The sequence below is a fragment of the Malurus melanocephalus genome, unplaced genomic scaffold (genome assembly GCF_030028575.1).
Source record: "Malurus melanocephalus ecotype Western Australia unplaced genomic scaffold, MMel_1.1 scaffold_8, whole genome shotgun sequence".
In the NCBI taxonomy this organism is placed as follows: Eukaryota; Metazoa; Chordata; class Aves; order Passeriformes; family Maluridae; genus Malurus; species Malurus melanocephalus.
Genome location: NW_026623240.1, coordinates 3,730,359 through 3,742,946, shown reverse-complemented (window position 1 = coordinate 3,742,946; position 12,588 = coordinate 3,730,359). Strand labels below are relative to the sequence as shown.

General features: G+C 44.2%; 1 long non-coding RNA gene across 4 annotated transcripts in view; it reads left to right on the top strand.

Moving 5' to 3' along the window:
• The first annotated feature begins 1,973 nt into the window (after positions 1-1,973).
• Positions 1,974-12,588, top strand: part of LOC130578379 (uncharacterized) — a 77,645-nt gene continuing 67,030 nt past the window's right edge. For 2 of the 4 annotated variants that reach the window (XR_008965878.1, XR_008965868.1), the window contains exon 1: positions 1,974-2,333. This is a non-coding gene — a long non-coding RNA (uncharacterized LOC130578379). Of the gene's footprint in view, positions 2,334-12,025; positions 12,109-12,588 lie in introns of those variants that run through there. The other 2 variants (XR_008965872.1, XR_008965876.1) reach the window with 2 other exon arrangements.

Genomic DNA, 12,588 nt, shown 5'->3' with positions numbered 1-12,588 from the left:
AAGGCTTATCTTGCCATATTGTTGTAGCACATGAGATCACACTCCAGTATGGAGTTTATCAAATTTGCTGTTTACTCAGGGTCACCTTTGAGAGCCTGGTGGCAATGGAGGTCCCTGTCCTGTGTGTGGGGGCAGTGCTCGAGTGTTGTGCTGAATTAGCTTGTGCATGCATACGACACTTTGGATKCATTTACCCCATGTATCTGGCAAGGATATTTAACTTGGGGGAGATTTTTTTACTTTTTTTAATCTATGTGCAGGAAAAGTGGCTGACGAGAATCTGCAATCAACAGGTTTTATTAAGCAAAGCTTTGCAGTCAGCTTATGTGTATCTTTGGTTCTATACTCCCTCTTCCCCAACTCACCCATCCAGGAATGTTCTCTAATATATGTGTGTGTGTGTGTGTGTGTGTGTGTGTGTGTGTGTGTCTACACATAAAAAGTCATAGTTTTTACCACTTGATCATACTGAGAAGAATGAAGAGTGAATTACAAGGCCAAAGGAAGCTTTGGAAGACAAGGTTGAAAACCTTGTAAGTAGTCATGTTACAGGCAAATGTGTGAATGTGCTTTCAAAATCCAGCTTCTTTGTGTGTCTGAAATGATCTCTTAGCATCTGAGTACTGTTGGGACTGCRCTCTGATCAAGTGCCTAAGAAACAAGTTTGAAAGAGCCTTCTACAATGAAAGATCCTGATGTGATAAAGGTTGTTGTTCCTTTGACAACAGTGTTTTCCAAGGCAATTTTTTTGTGTACCTTGTGACTGAGAGAGGATAGAGAAACCCTGATGTCATCATGGTTTATCATAGATATTCACAGATGATTGTTCAAATTAATTTCATCATTTAAYATCTGTCTTGTGTGTGGTAATTTAAACTCTTTCTTATTCTTATCGTATGCATGAAAAAGATGTTCAAAATCCAAAATAATGTGCTTTTTTTTCTGTAGCTGCACTGGTAGATTCACCCCCTTGCCAATCTCATTTTGTTTATCCGAATTCAAATAATGGTTGAAAACTAGAAGTCTTTCTGTCTAGTTTCAAAAACAGTGCAGAAGACTAGGAAATGGGGACCTGGGTACCATACAGCCATACTGGATGTTCTAAAATTTCTTGAAGTCTGTGATAACCCATAGCTGAAAGCAATTCATACTACATGTTGTGACATTTGACAGTATTTGTCAATTTTTCAAGTGTGGACCTGAATTTAGTTATTTATGTTAATATGTAGTCATGTAGTAAATTGTTTATGGGTTGKTTTTTTTTTCAGATTGAGCAAGTATCAGTAACTTTTTAGGAAAGCCAAGGTATTAACATCACAACACTTTGGCATCTGAGTTTGTAATCCTTGACCTTATTCTTTTAAAACCACCCAGAAAATTGTTTTCTGTTGTTTCATGCCTTCTTATGAAAATACACATATACATTTCTAACAATTTAAAAAATCATTTCCTCTTCAAATTCTCTTCAGTAATCACATCTGCAAGAAAAATGTGASTTGGAAACATTAATCATTTGGGAGCCTTGTGTCTAAGTCTTTGAAGACAAAGTGCTGCTTCTGCTGACTGTAGACTTTTTTGCCCAGGGTGGTTTCCTCTTTCCATATAAATCAAAAAACCCATACTGCTGCTCTTCCCAAATCAGGTGGGGGCAGGGGAAACCCTCAAGGAATAAATAGCTGGTTTTCATGTGATGTTGCCACCACAAAAAACAGGCCATCAACGGAATCCTAAAGGATTTTTGAGAAACAAAGGTTAAGCAATGTAAATTAGAAACAAAGGTTAAGCAATATAAATTAAAAACAAAGCCAGATTTTCTCCCTGCTTAAAACTGGTGCAATTCCTCATGCACATCACTTGAAAATTGATAGGATTCCACCCTCTGAATGTCCCTTGAGATTAGTAGTTTTTCTTAGGGTCCTGCAAATTGGTTTCTAAGTTTCATCTGCTGATCTATAGATGCATCAAATGAGMTCTATTAGCATTTGTTGATCTCTCAAATTTCTGTGAAGAATATCAGAGAGATGAAACAGTCATCTGGGTGAAGACTTGCCTATTGAAATGCAGGAGGAAGGTTAGTTGTGGGATACTGACATCAGGTTTTAGGAATTAGGATTTTCCAGTCTCTCAAATGACACAGAGCACTACTGAGAAGTTGAAGTAACTTCCCCACAGTTACTCATCAGAGACAGATGTTTCACCCTGCACGTGCAAAGCAAGTAGACAAACAGATGCCAGAGGTGAATTGCTTCATCTTGCATGTCTCGTCTTTCCACTCATCGCTAGACACCTGTTGTCATCATTATCTGTCCAGCAGAGAAAAGATCCTCCATCAGGTAAGCACTTTCTTTACTATTTTGGAGCAGTATAGGTGCTTGTTCTTTGTAGATCGATTAGATAAAGGGCTGTGTTAGTATTATTGCACAGAAATATTTTTAATGACGCATAAAGCAAAAGTGCTGCAGATCCAACGGAAGCCTGTGTTGCTAAGAGATATTGCCATGTGGCTGYCATAATATCTGCTTATTACTGGATAGTATTGAATAAAATCTCTTTATCCTTTGCAGTGTTTTGGCTAGAAAATACTGGTACTGTTGTCCTGTGTCAGAAGTAAGGCACTGGAACACTGTTGGGGTTCACCTGTCTTGAGAAGCTGCATCTTGTGATCCCTGCTGCTGCCTGTGTGCAGCCTCACCCAGGCCCGTGGCTGGCTGCTGCCTTGGCAGGGCTGCYGTGCCCGGGAGAGAATGGCTCGCTGGATTCCACCTCTGCCGGCAGTGGGAAACAGCAAACGGGAACAGCTTTGAGAAACAAGGCTTACACCTGCTGGGTCTGCCTGCTGAGGTATTTTGATCCTGATTTGTGCTGGGATAGCAGCAAGCTTGGGCTTTTCTGCACTTGTAAACCAAGAGTGTGGTGCATTCAAATATAGCAGTGGTGTTGGTATACATGAATTGCTGCCAGCTAGGCAAGAACATTGTGGAGGAGCCAGGAATTCAGCTGAGACCTCTTGAGCCCTGCACAGGCTCCTCCTATGTCTTTTTGCTAATCTTCTTCCCATATAACTTTCTACCTTGGCATGACTAATGTTCCCAATTAGAGGTGTACTAACCTCTAGCATTTTAATATAATAAAGTAATAATTTATGTCTTAATACAGAATTTAATTTTTGTACTTGCCTGTCCCATTTCAGGCACCATGAAGGGTCAAAGAACAGGTGTGGGTGTCAGGAGAGTGCTGTATTTGCAGCACTGATCATGAGTTATGAATCCCTCAAATTTGCTRTTGTTGGCCATATCAAGGAACAAGATGTTGTTATTTGGGACTCCAGATTAATCCTAGTCCCTGAAGTGGGAAATAAAGAAATATACAACTGCTTTCTAAAAGTTGGACCTAACTTTGACTGATTTGGAAAAAAGTCAGAATAGGAACAGCTGTCTGTGCTGGCAACGTTAGGGGATTACAAGCACAGCAATTGCGCYTGCTTTTCTCCCCCCAAGTCTGATTCTTGCTTCTGAAGTTTTATGTGATTGGAGAAAAGAAATGTCACAATTACCTTCTTTGTTTGTCTGCTACATTAACTATTTTAAAAAACAAGGAGAAAAAGATCAGAGAAGGTGATCTGATCCTTTTGGACAGCTGTAGCTGTTGGTAACAGTGTTGTCTCAGAGCCCTATCTTCAGTTAGCCTTGTGGTGAAGTAGGCAGCTGGTGGAAGGAATTGGGGAGACACAGAAAGCATCATATTAGATAGAACATACACACTTTTGTTCCCAGACCGACATCCCTCTTGCCCAAACTCCATTAACATTTAACAGGGTAAAAAGAGGTTATTTTGYTTCATTTTGAAAAAGAAAGCAAGCATCATTCCCTGACCTAGCAAGGATTAGTCATAGAAAATGAAAGCATGAGACTGTTGGATTGAGATCATGCCAAAAAAGCCTCTTCATTTTTTGCTATACATTCAGGCCTATGTCKAACTAAAAACATGCCCAAGAGCACCTGTGCCCTTGCCATGCAGTAATACTGTCAAAAGGAATGTTACCTCCTCCTTCACTCCAAGGAAATACCAATGGGCCATAAATGCATGTCTATGCAAGCTGGGGGTTAGAACATCACATCTGCTTTAGAGAGCAATGCTCCTAGGGCTTTCCATACCCACCAGACCACTGCACACTTTTTGGAACTCTGGGCAAGTAACAGATTTAAACTCTGCCTGACTGTTGCTGCAAAGGCCATTGTAGAGCCCTCCCCATCCCTCACTACCCACTCTGGTTTAGTTTTTGAAGGGGAGACCTTTCACGACCTCTGAAAGCTCTCCCTGTCTCCAATGGYTGGGGGGTAGGCACCCTTCACAGGGCAATAACTGCTTTAAAATTAACACGTGTCTCCTGGCACTTGCTGCAATTATTTAGAAACCCCCTTGTCAAATGACCCAYGTTAAGCCAAAGAGCATATTACTAGGGGTGTGCTAGCAGCACCAGTGCACTAAACCACAACTGACAGCCTGACCCAGTGTTGTGCTTTAAAAGGGCAGGGCCACAGCGTTGGAGTTGGAATTCTGCTTTAATTAGGCCATTACCTGACCTTCAAAGCTGTATTTTCTTCCTCCTCTGCATGCTGTGCTGGAGGAAGGGCTGCTGGAGAAGACAGGAAGAGCCCTATCTGATTGTTATCAGGAGCGGATGAAAGCCATGCTTTGCCTTTTCCTTTTGACGTGTGCAATTAGTTTGGCTTGTGTGGAAGAAGCATGTCAAGGTAAATGGCTGACTCTGTCTTTCACCCTGCTGATCCCTGGCAAGGTCCATCATGCAAAAAGSTATTCAATCACCTGTTGACAGTGGTAACCCTCTCATAAAACCTGATTATACACCATTATGAAGTACCTTTGCCCAGTGGTGGCCTGACACTACCATGGGCTGTTTTACAGGCTGAGTGCACTCCAGCTCCCCTCATAAAACTTTGTTTGAACCCATTTGTTTCTATATCTCTCTGCCCCCTCCCCCCTGTTCTTGAAAAYAAGTTTTTCCATTTTTGTGGGGATTGAAGAATCTTTATGTCCAGAGCACATGGCATCTGTGGTGCTCACCGGGAACATGCTGCCATTATCCCCACATCTGCACAATCCCAGCCCTGCCAACCTTATGCCACGGCTCTGTTGCAGTCTTTGGCCTTCTTGTTAAAGATGTCGTGTGTTTCCTGTGTTTGCCCTGACTTCTCTGTCTTCTTAGGCAGGGATCTGTGCTAATGCACTTACCTTTGGGAGACCAGTGAAATCAGTTCCTGCCTGGAGCTGCTGCTGGCTGCCACCAGCACTGAGCACACACAGGGGACAGACCCTCCATGGCTGCCTGTTGCAGATGACTCTCATGAAAGGCAAAAGACTGTTTCATGTCTGGGGTTTCTTTTTCATCAATAGGCATAAGAATTTMTTTTCTTTTTAAAATTCAGTTCACCAGATTTAAGTAATGCTTTGCTTACAAGAAATTAAGTCCAAAGCAAAAAAAAAAATCTAGTGCAAGTGCTGAGAGAGAGCTCACTTTTAATTCACCTTTTAGGCCAGTTGCTGATGTGTTCTGCCAAGGAAAGGCATTAAGCTCACTCTGTATCCATATCTCAGAAACATGTGCATGTGCCTTTCCACCTCTGCTGAAGGGGTGGCCCCTTGCCGCGCCCAGCATGAGCCTTGGTCACAAGTCTCCGGTCATACCCTCCATCTCACTGCAGATTTCCTGTGTGGTCACGGGAAAGTCATTTTGAACTCGTGCTATCTCCTTTGCTTTGACCAGAAGTGCTGCTAATTCTTTTCCTTCTTGTGAAGTTGACTGTGCATGAACACCAGTGATGTGGCAGGCCAGTGGCTGCCAGGGCAGTGTCTGTCCCAGGACTGTGGGGGTGGTTGTATCTGTCCCCATCCAGGTGCTGCACATCAACAGATGGCAATGACACTAGTGCTCCCCAGCATCATTTAGATCACAGTGGACAATGTTTGAGAGAAARGTTTGAGAAAAACTTGTTCATTTAATCGCAGAGACTTTGTTTTCTTCTCTAAGCAATATTTGAAGGGTGATGGAGTAGCAGCTGAGTTAATTAGGGGTTAGAAATTAGATAATGAGTTACAAAAGGAGGGATATTCAGAGATGAGCACAATGGAAACAGCATGGATTTTTCCAGTGCTATTACACAGTTTAAAAAAAGTATTTAGCTCTGGTTTATAAAGCAGAAAAATGAGGCATGGCAAGATCCAGTGGCTTCCTCGAGGTCAGACAGGAAGTTCTTTTTATTGGCACTAACATATGGAATGATCTGGCCAACARATGACTGAAGTCCTGTGCTGCCAGAGAGCCCTGGAGGGTGGTGTGTGAGCGGGATGTGTCCCTAGCCTCCCTGCCCAGAGCCCCCTCTGCAAACAGGGACTTACACCCGGCTGCCCAAGGCCGGGGCAGCGGCAGGACCTCTGTCCRTGCAGAGCTGCCGTGACATCTCAGTGGGCGTGGGGAGAGGAGGCTGCGGACACGGGGTACTGCGTGTTCAGGCTGCTCGCTGTCCCTCTGCCCGCCTTTGGAGGTGGTGGTTGCGCAGTCACAATGATATGGCTGGTAATCAGAAAGATCATTTGTGCCTTTTCTTGCTTTATCACCAAAAAGCCTGGTCTTTAACTAGGTAACGCTCTAAGCTGGATCTCGGGACAAATAAACCACTAGCTGCTGAGTTCAGTCTTGGTCAGGGTCTGAGGCGATGGAATCACCATCCCTGGAAGTGTTCAAAAATTGTGCTGGTGTGGCACTTAGGGACATATTTTAATGGTGGACCTGACAGTGTTAGAGTAATGGCTGGACTCCGTGACCTTAGAAGTCTTTTCCAACCTTAATGATTCTGTGATTCTGCGGACCGCTGGCGAGAAGCAGCTGTGGGGTCGGGGGGCACTCGGCAGGGACACACTGCTCCCCGTCCCCTGTGTCCTGCGGGCGGACCGAAGCGCGGTGAGGGCRGACAGCGCGGTCSCGCTCGGCARCACTCTGCTGCCCGTCCCCGGTCTCCTGAGGGCGGACCGAAGCGCGGTGAGGGYGGACAGCGCGGTCSCGCTCGGCAGCACTCTGCTGCCCGTCCCCGGTCTCCTGAGGGCGGACCGAAGCGCGGTGAGGGCGGACAGCGCGGTCGCGCTCGGCAGCACTCTGCTGCCCGTCCCCGGTCTCCTGAGGGCGGACCGAAGCGCGGTGAGGGCGGACAGCGCGGTCCCGCTCGCCCCGCGGCCTGGGGGAGAGCGGCCACGAGATGGCGCCCGAGGAGCGGGCAGGCCCGGCCGCCCCGCCCCGCCCCCGCCACAGCGCGGCCCTCAGGCGGCCTTCCCGCGCTCGGCCCGCCTTTGCAGGAAGGTGGCTGCTTGCGGTGGCTAATTTTAGTGCTAAATTGAGCCCAATTATTATAGTTTAATGAAGGGCTGCTTCAAGTTAAATAATGACCCTGGCTTTGTATTTATATGAATGAAGAATTAACCTTAAAAGGTTGCCCTTCTCAGAAAATGGATTGCACGCTCGGATCTCTCTATTGATTAGTTTAGGTATTTAAAGTGCTGCATTTTATCTCTCCAGCCTCCCGGTAAATTTGTCATGATGATACTTAAAGGAGCAAATTGACGTTGTTTATTTTTGCAAACTTTTCTGGGCATATTTCTGAGGCTTCTTACTGCACCTTTGAGCTATACAGTATTGTGTGAAGGAACAGTGATAACCCTTCTGCTTAAATAAGCGTGACAGTCTAACATCTCTCTTCAGCTGAAATGCTACTGAAAAGGATGCTGCAGTGTGAAATGTGTATTACATTGCAGCTGATGGAGTAGGGTAAGCAATCCTAAGGAGGTTTTCAAGAGAGCTGGACTCTTCTCATATTAAATGACTGATGGGAGGGTTTCTCAGAATTTCTGTTCATTCCAAAAATTGGGAGTTCATTTCTCCTTGGAGGCTGCCAGACAACGGGACCCATCGTTATAATTGCAAAGTACTTCAATACTGAGTAGTGTTAGGGATTTGGAATGCAACTAAGCAAAAAGAGACAGGATGCATTCATGCATTCCCATATTACAGATTTCTGAGGAACTAATAGGATGACGTAAAGTTTTTCAGTTACATATGGGGCATCTGGTTTTCCTACAGAAGTTTTTAACCCTTTTAAAACTTAGTCCAAAAGTTTTGGGGAAGTGGGGGAATTTTATGCCGTGATGCTGAAAGTCTGTGTGCTGCTGCAGGAAGCACCACTAGCTGTGGTTGTGCCCCCTGAGATGGGTTGTTTCCCCACTAGAGCTCAGTACTCAGCACTGCTTGTCTGACATTCCTGTTTCTGGCGGATGGGTGAGGGCTGTGCTGTGACTCAGTGTCCCCGCAGGGTGACCCCATCGGTGCCACCCATAGTGGGACAGGGAGTGTGGGTGTGGGTACCCCATGCTGGGATGCAGGAGATTCGCGGGCACTTGTGGAAAGGAGGCACAGCAGCATCTGCACTCCCCWTGCTGGACCAGGGTCCAGCCATCCCCGTCGGGCTGCACTGTCCAGGGTGGTGTGTGAGGGGCAGCCAGCCTCCTCCAAGGCTCCTGTTCCCACAGCTGCCAGTCTCTAGCCTGCTCCTTCAGTTACCCTCTCTGGTTTCTCAAGTTTACAGATCTGCTTTTGGTCTCTGAGTGAGCGATTTCCACCCCTTTCCTAACCCCATATCCTGGCTGGCGGTAGGAATACGCACGCCACTTAAATTCCCCAAACAAAATGGAAATGGAAAGTCTTGGGTTTAGTTGAAAAGAACAGCGAATTCTGCTTGCAATCTGTAATGCAATTAGTGTTATTTGACTTGGCAGCCGTCGGAGGGCCTGCGTGGGCTGCAGGCTGTGAGGGCCCAGAGTCAGCCTCCATCTAGGAAGAGGACTTTGGAGGAACTCTCAGTAATTTTTACATCTGAAGTCTCTCAGTGGTTTCTTTCCCCCATATCCTTTTCCCTCCACCCTCGGCATTCAGATGCTGCAGCCAGTCCCTCTTTCCAGCTGGGAACGGGCGAAGTCGGCTGGTCCTCCAGCCCCTGGCCTGCTCCACACCCCCACCAGCCCCCCGGGTGTCTGCGTCCCCCCTCCCGGCCAAAGGAAAATAATTCTGGGTCAGAACTCACTGAGCCATCTGTGTTTCTGAGGCTAAATTATTTCTTACAAAGGAAATAGCATTAGGTCGGTGTATCTGGCTGCTAATTGCTTTAACTGGCTGAAAAGATTTCAGTCTGTTCCTGAACTGTTTGTGCAAACTTAACGGAATAGTGTTACCTTCAGATCCTGCCCCAGCCGCAGCCAGAACATATAAACAAGTCTTTTGGTACAAAAAGCAGCACAAAGTTTCAAGCTATGCTAGCAGAGGTTATGAGAGACAGGAAGTTATGGGCAAATTGATTTCACCACTGGGAGACTTGGGATTTTTTTGCTCCCCCCAAGTAATGACTGTAAAGCATGCTAATGCTATTCAACATTAGTGCATTAAAGTGTGGCCTTATTAATTCAAGGCATAAAGGCAACAAAATAAGCTGTTAAATTTAAAATATAATACATATATAATGAGAAAAGAAGTGTGAAAGCTTTATTCAAATGAAAATGCAGAATTGTTTGAGCTACTGAAGTATCTTTTGTGCTGAGTTATGAGCATATGTAATAGATTTAATTATTAATTTCTCCATTGTTCTATGCACACAGACAGGGTTCAAGGCACAGTCATTCTCTGGCTTTCATGGATCTAATTTGTATAATTATTGTCTGAATAAAGAACTACTCTGATTCCTAGCTCATTTTTTTCCTCTTCTAAGTACTACCTCACTGCTGCTTTCCAAAAGGAGAGCACCTGCCAATTCTTCAGGAATCAGCTGATCAYTTCCAGTGATGAGACGCACTCTCAGTGATGTTCCTTTTCAAGCCTTTTTGTCTAAATGAATTATTGTGCATACTTTTTAATTTTATTGAACAAATTAGATTTGTCAAGGTCTAGCTTTGTAAATAAATAGCTAGAGACACACGGATGCATATTGCTGCTGTTCAAGGTCTCCTGTTCTATTTATGGAAGCCAGATGAATGTGAAACAAAAGAGAAACTTTTCTCTAAAAGCAATTATCTTTCTGCATTCCCATCAGTATAATTATGTTGCAGGGAATTTTAAGAAGTCATACAAGTAGAATTGAATACTTAAAATCATGGCTGGATAGTTATGCAAAAGCTGAGTGGAGCATCTCACCTTGTGCTAACAAAACATGCTGTGGCTGGCTGTTCTCTTACACCTTTACACCTGGCATGTATGTGTGTATTCATCAGAAAATAAGAACCTGAGATCCATGATATACACGAAAAGTACTTCTGGCAAGAACTATTGAAATCCTCTCAGTTGAAGTAGTAATATTAATGGGTGGAATTCTTTTGTCACTCAGGCATTTAGAAAGTCATGGCCCTACTCTGTGAGCATCTTTAATCATGAATGTTTTCTTTTACTTTGGAGATACATTGTGTTATTAAAACAAGGCATCTTCTTTGTTTGTGGAAAGGTCTTCTCARATGGCAAAAAGGAATAAGGCTTAAGAACATTAGCAAGGTCCAGACCATGGTGGTAGAGGAGACTGGTAAAAATCATTACGTTGTCTGCTTAGGGATAAACATTTTAGGAAGCTGCAGTACTGGCGAGTGGTTTGTAATGAGTCACGTCATTCTGGGTGGAGGAGTAGACTAAGTTTGCCAGGAGAGAACTTTTTTTTTGCCRTTATCAAATTTTGAGAACTTTTCTTAGAAATATGGTTGCCTTTTGCCTTTAATTTTTTTGAAAAATGCTGTCAGAGCACCTAATAAAAACTATGGGGGTGTTCTATAGGTGCTTTTATATTCCTCTTAGAGCAGAAAGCTCAGCAAGAGAAGCTTCAGGGGTACTTCTTGAGGAGAAGTACCAGCCTTTGAAAAAGCCCAGCTAAAATCCTTCCAGAGCAAAGAAAGGGAGGTTCCTGCAGGAGGGATCTGCTACACCACAGTTTATCTCTCACCTACCTTTTAGGGAGGTGCTATGGAGAGGTGAGGGCATGATAGTACAATTAAAAAACATTCAACAGTCCTTGTATGAGGAAGTGAAATAGAAGTGGCATGGGATAAATATATGMTATTTCCAGATTTGAAGTGTAACCTGTGTGTTTAAGTGTATATTTGCATTTAATACTAGAAGTGGACATGTATTCTTTCCAGCTAGATTTTYCCATTTACGTCCCTCCACACCCCTGTTGTATCCAGGGCTGCTGGGTTTTTTTCCTTTGCTCTGCTGCCCCTCTTTCCCTCTTCCAGCCTTTTTATGTCAAACRGAATCGTGTAGATTAAACATTTAAAACCCAATTATGAAGAAATTATATATTTAACCTGACCTTGGCAAACAGCTTTTGCAAGTCAGGAAATGTTGGTATCTGCCCATGCCATGGCAGATGGCTGCACAAAGCTGCACACCAAGAGGTGCCCATCCCACAAGGACCAGCTCCATTCTGCACACCCACAGCAGATCCAGCCMAATGTTTTCTTTTCTGTGAAAGCCATTTTGACTGCCATGTGTTTGCATTTATTTCCTTTCCTGTTCTGTACATGACTCATCCACAGCAGGACAGAGGAGCCAGGGCAGAGCTGGGCTGCCTGGGAGCTGCTTTCCGTACTCACCAGCCCTGTTTTGGGCAGCTTTCTGGAAGACAGTCCCATGAAGAGGAGCAGTTCTCCAAGTTGCAGGAATTAACTTGCTGTGCATGTGTCAGCTGGGCTCAGTGTTCCTTTGCAGGGCAGGTACATGAGAGCTCCCGAAGCCTTCCCATACTAGAGACAGAGATGCTTTTCCCTCTGTAAAGTGATGAATGCAACTTTTATTTACTCAGGCTTTGAACCTTGTTGCTCCCTATAGGTTACCCACAAAGCATCCTGCCACAGGTCTGACATTCCTATGTTTTAGTTCATTCCAAACCTAATCTTTTCTTCTTTTTCCAGAAGTCCTATTGGCACCAGAGTTTTCTTGCATTCAGCCATAGGCAGGGTTGCAGTAAATGGTTTCCTTTCTCTTCTTTCTGGAATCCTGTGCCTGGGCAGAAGGTATGTTTCCATGTGAGGATTCCTCTTGGGAAAGACTTACTTTTTGGAGGGTGTGTGCTTGAACCATGATGGTATTTTAACTGACTTTTGTATTTTAGTTAATTATCGTCCCCTATCCAATAATCTGCAAATCTGTTACCAATCAGAATATGATACGTATCCTCAGCCAGTTTCAATGGGGTTTATTTCTATTACATCTGGCAGTGTGTCCAGAAGGGGAAAAAAAAAAAAACCTCAGCCAGAATTAGCTGCACTCAAATCAGCTGAATTTTGGATGTGTTCAACCTTTTTGGCCAGACTCATTCCGGCTCATGAGAAGTAATTATCTCTTGAGCATCACATTAATATTAAAGATCCATAGGCATTACCATTTAGGCAATATACCTTCTTCCTAGCTCCAAAAAAATGATGTGGGATAATTGATCTGAACATGCTCCAAATGTGCATATGTCTTTATTTATGAATTCCAGTGTGGATTGT